The sequence below is a fragment of the Lipotes vexillifer genome, unplaced genomic scaffold (genome assembly GCF_000442215.2).
Source record: "Lipotes vexillifer unplaced genomic scaffold, Lipotes_vexillifer_v1.1 scaffold257, whole genome shotgun sequence".
Taxonomy (NCBI): domain Eukaryota; kingdom Metazoa; phylum Chordata; class Mammalia; order Artiodactyla; family Lipotidae; genus Lipotes; species Lipotes vexillifer.
This window is the reverse complement of record NW_006778935.1, coordinates 799,483-804,492: the sequence shown is the minus strand read 5'-3', so window position 1 is coordinate 804,492 and position 5,010 is coordinate 799,483. Positions and strand designations below refer to the sequence as shown.

Genomic DNA, 5,010 nt, shown 5'->3' with positions numbered 1-5,010 from the left:
CATTACATAGTTCTGGACCTAAACATAGATCTCAAATCTGTTTTTCATTACTTTTTGTCCTAGCCCCCATGCCTTTCTCTTTAGCTAACAGCAGCTACTTTGAGGCCATGTGAAACCATAGGCTTGAGGTGAGAAGGTAAGACCATTTATCTGATCTTTGTCTCTGGCTGAATCGCTTTGTTCAATGATGAAATCTTCCTGCAACTTTCAGAATCAAAACCCTTCCAGTTTTATCTACGTGAAGGTCCAATCCTGTAATAGGGATTCTTTCAATTTCTTTGATATTTGCATTGAAACTAGCTATTACTTGTCTGAGCCTATTGTGATCTTCTAACATCTTGCTAAAGTCTATCTGCAGTTGCCAACACACAAACATGCTCACTTTTCCATCTACTTTCACTAGAGCAGTGGTTCTCAGAATTTGGTCCCCAGAGCAACAGAGTGGGCACCACCTGAAAGGCTTTTAGAAATGCAAATTCTCAGTCCAGACCTACCAAATCAAACACTCTAGGTGTGGTGCCCAGGAATCTGTGCTTTCACAAGCCCTCTGGGTGAGTCTGATGTACAGAAAAACTGAGAACCATTGCTCTGTGGCTACAGGAATGGGCCTTCCGTGTTATGACAGGTGGAAACTTACATGGTTGGAGAAGGGAGTTCATGGTGGTGGTAGAATAACACAAAATCATAAAAAGAAAAAAGGGCAATCACCCAATAGGTTAAGGTGATTATTTTCAGATATTGAGAAATTCAACTTGGTTTTTCCTGAACAAAAATTTTTAGGTAAGAATTACAGGCTCTTTGAAGATAATCCTGTTCTTCTGTGATCGTTGTGCAAGCAGTGGGCATTAATGGTTTCACTTTAGATGATGTCATTGCAGATGCTCCTATTTCCTCTGGGATCAGTTTCTTCCCCATTCTGTGTGGCCCCAGGAGTATTGTCTGTCAATCATGGAATTCCATGCCTTTGGTCAAAAGGGAAGGTGTATGACTCAGGCCCAGCTGAATCTGGTAATCTATCTCTGTGACATTAGCAATTATTATGGGGAAGGACATGTGACACAAGCATGATCAATTGGAGTCTAATCAGAGCTAGTAACTAACTAACACTTGGTACTGAAGGCCAGAGTTGTCTTCTCACCTTTCCACAGGTCAGCTCCAAACTCATCCTTTATGGTGACCTGAGCCAATAAGGTCCCTCTGCTTTAAGCAAGTTTGAATTGAGTCCTCATATATACAGCCTTGGTAAGATGCTCGACTTCTTTCCTGATGTAGCTTAAAATCGAGTCCTAGACATTCTTCTATAACATCTCTACTAGAATGGAAAGGGAGGGGAAAGGCAATTTCATTTAGTATGAAGCAAGTAAGCCTTTCTCACTCCCTTTTTTCTTGTATGTTTTTTTATAGTTTTAAAACATATGTATTCATTGTAGAGATAAGTAAAAACAAGAACTGGATGGAAATTCCCTGGTGGTCCAGTGGTTAGGACTTGGTGCTCTCACTGCCATGGCCCAGGTTCAATCCCTGGTTGGGGAACCATAGGATCCTGTCATCCCTGTGGTGCAGCCAGAAAAAAAAAGGAAGGAAGGAAGGAAAGAAAGAAAGAAAGAAAGAAAGAAAGAAAGAAAGAAAGAAAGAAAGAAAGAAAGAAGAAAGAAAGAAAGAAAGAAAGAAAGAAAGAAAGAAAGGGAGAAAGAAAGAAAGGGAGAAAGAAAAAGGAAGCATTACATAAAAAGCTCATTTAAAAAAAATCAGTATCCGGTGTGCCACTAAGTCTTACCAAAGCTCTTCTATTTATGAATTTGGTGCCTCACCCAGACACTCAGTTGACATAAGTGATGGCTGCTCATAGTTCACAGATGCATCATTCTCTGGGGAATTGCCCTTGACCTATGGGAACCACTTTACCTGGAATGGCCTGGGAAGCTGTGCCTTTTCCTGGGAGGAGCCTCCAATCAGTGGTTGATAAAATGGAAAAAAATCCCTGCCCCCCCTTGCTTTAAGGGAGAACATTTGCAGTGGCATTCATGCTCCAGAGCTCCCTGTAGGACCAGGCTGAGTCTAAACTTTAGCTGAAGGTGAGCCTCTCTAGCTTCTTTCCTGGTACTGTCCTGAGGGTTTCTCCTGAGAACATCTCAGGTTCTGCTTCTGGGGAATCTCATCTAAGGCATCATCTTTAGTCCCTTCATATTTCTTACCTATTTACTCCTTTTCATTTTGATTGAAACTACCTTCTTCCTCTATGTTTCAAGGTGTACATACAACTCAAGTTTCTCCTGTACAGAAGGGTCAACTTTAGTGCATTACACCTCTATGAAAAATGCTTTTGAAGAACCTGGCTCTGTTATAGGTGTTCTATAAAGCCTACCTGAATACTCACTCCCATCCCCCATCCATTCCAAGTTTCTAAAGCATTCTGCTTGGATCTTTAAAGCATGATTTTACTGTATTTAGGTATTTTCATGCCTGCCTTTCTTGAGAGAAAAGTTTATCTTTCATCTATGTACTCCTAAAGTGTTTTTCTTAATTTTCCTTTCAGGATGCAAACCAATAATATGCACTGGTGGGGATGCCTTAGCTACATCCTTAAGATCCTTTAAATTCTGCCACAGCAGGGCTGGCACAAGAGCCCAGAGAAGAGCAGAAGGCTCAGGTGAGATGAATTCACCTCAAGAAGCTATGGACATTGTAGGCACAAACGGGATAGGGAAAAGGGTAAATTAGAAGGAGGTCCTGATTTGCAGGAGTGTAACAATATACTCATGGGCAGAGATGGCTTTTACTGTATGGGAAGATGGGAGCCAGGTCTTCTCCTGTGTTGATCAGGTGGCAGGAACATGGTGGCAGTAGGTGACTCTGTTGGTATACTCGTTATATGGTCAGAGTGTACTCAGGTCCTGATCAGGTTTAGGTTCTATGTGAAAGGCACCAGGGTCTCAAGGTTGGTGAGACCAGCTAGGGACAGCAGGTATTTTCATGGCTCCCTGTCTTATTCCCACAGGGGATTTCAGGGATTAGTTATAAAGTAGGAGATAACTATCCATGGGAGTGTGTCATTCTGGATTGGAACTTATAAAAGGAAGAATATGTCCTTAGGTTATATAGCTGACTTGTGTCTGAACTTTCCCATGCCCCATCAATGAAAGGCAACAGACAAGCCAAAAGGTCCTTGGAAATTCTCCCATGTATTCCCAGTTGTGATTAATCAGGGTACTGGTACTTGGATACATGTATTGGGCAATTTGGTATCACTTTTGTGTGTGTGTGTGTGTGTGTGTGTGTGTGTGTGGTACACGGACCTCTCACTGTTGTGGCCTCTCCCATTGCGGAGCACAGCTCCAGACGCGCAAGCCCAGCATCCATGGTTCACGGGCCCAGCCGCTCCGTGGCATGTGGGATCTTCCTGGACTGGGGCATGAACCCATGACCCTGCATCGGCAGGCAGACTCTCAACCACTGCACCACCAGGGAAGCCCTGGTGTCACTTTCTGAAACCCTGTCTTGAACTGAATGTCTAATATTTTTTTCACAGCTATGCGTTTAATTGTAACTTTAAAGGAAAAGAAATGCTCACAGTGAAACATTAGCACATCACTGGTTGTCAGCTGTATTCAGATTTCAGAGATATTAAGATGTGAAAAGCTATATATCTTACAACCAACATAATGCAGGAGTATTTAGACTTTGGTGAAAAACTCTGACTTAGGGAGAAATGATTAGTGGAGAAATGAAAATATCAGCAACAAAATAGAATAAGATGTCCCTCAGTCATGCCGCACTGCCACCCCCAACAACAACAATCCACAACAATGATCCACAGTCAAAAGTGCCTTTATGGAAGCTGTGGGATCCAGAACCATATGCCAAGGGACTCAGGAGGAATCTGACCCATGTGTTCATTGGGTAATAGGCATAGATATCTTAGTCTAGGCTGTGGACCCTGCAGTGGCCCATGAACCAGCTCTAGCCCTTCTTGGCCATGGAATGGGAACCTCTAAAGAATGTTATCTCAGACAATCACCCACAGATGAGAGAACTTTTGTGGAAGTCAAGGTTTCCAGTGGAGAAATTCCAGCACAGTATTGGAGCAAAAAAAAAAAAAAAAAAAAAAAAAATATATATATATATATATATATATATATATATATATATATATCAGTTTGGATGCATTGGAAAGGGTAAGAGGGACAGCTTGACTTTATCCATATCACCCCTCCCCCAGGGTGGCACAGCTTAGAGTCCAGAGAGATCTTTTTTGCCTGTGATTTCTCCCATGGGGTATGGAGGTCAGAGAGTGAGAGCATGTGAGTGAGTGTCCAACTTCTCCAGCTTTGTCAGATGATGCCAAAGAGGCCCATTTCCCTTGTGCTGAATCGCAACTGGCTGGGATGGAGTGGCTGGAAGAGCAGCAGATAGGACTCTGGAGGGCATTAAAGTGACACAGATACTACTAACTGTATCATGAACCCCATCAAAAAGCCCACCTATGAGCCGCTGAACTCACCTCACCTGCAGATCCCCCCAACTGGCACATGGACGACACTAGGACTCCACATACCTCACCCACACACATCTCCACCCTCTGGCCAGCTCCCTGTATGAGCTCATAGGGGTGGTGATGAGAGTAAGCTTTGGCAGATGGCTAATGAGCACATGCAGAAAGCCAACCCAAATATGTGGGCCAAGGAGAGAGCACAGTATTGAGTTTTAGTGACACCACCATTGGGAAGGCAAAAGGGAGGCTGTCAGCACATGGCGTGGTGTGTTGCACAAATCAAAGGAGGCTTACAAGCTTAAGAATTTTGCCACAAGAGGGAGCAAGAAATGTGGAGCAGGCATAGCCATAGAAGGTCAGGGAAAGCCTCAGGATCCCTAGCAGGGCTGACGGAAGGCATTTCTTTCCCAAAGGCAGTTAGTAACTACTGGAGGAGGTGACTACTACTTCAAATGCAAAGACAGCAAGGCAAAACTTCAAGCAATGTGAAAAATCAAGGAAATATGACGCCATCAGAG

At 43.3% G+C, this 5,010-nt stretch overlaps 1 non-coding gene across 1 annotated transcript; it reads left to right on the top strand.

The window, feature by feature from the left end:
* Positions 1-1,461: 1,461 nt before the first annotated feature.
* On the top strand, positions 1,462-1,533 carry TRNAE-CUC (transfer RNA glutamic acid (anticodon CUC)). The gene has a single exon. It is a non-coding gene; the product is annotated as a tRNA-Glu (tRNA).
* Positions 1,534-5,010: the final 3,477 nt, after the last annotated feature.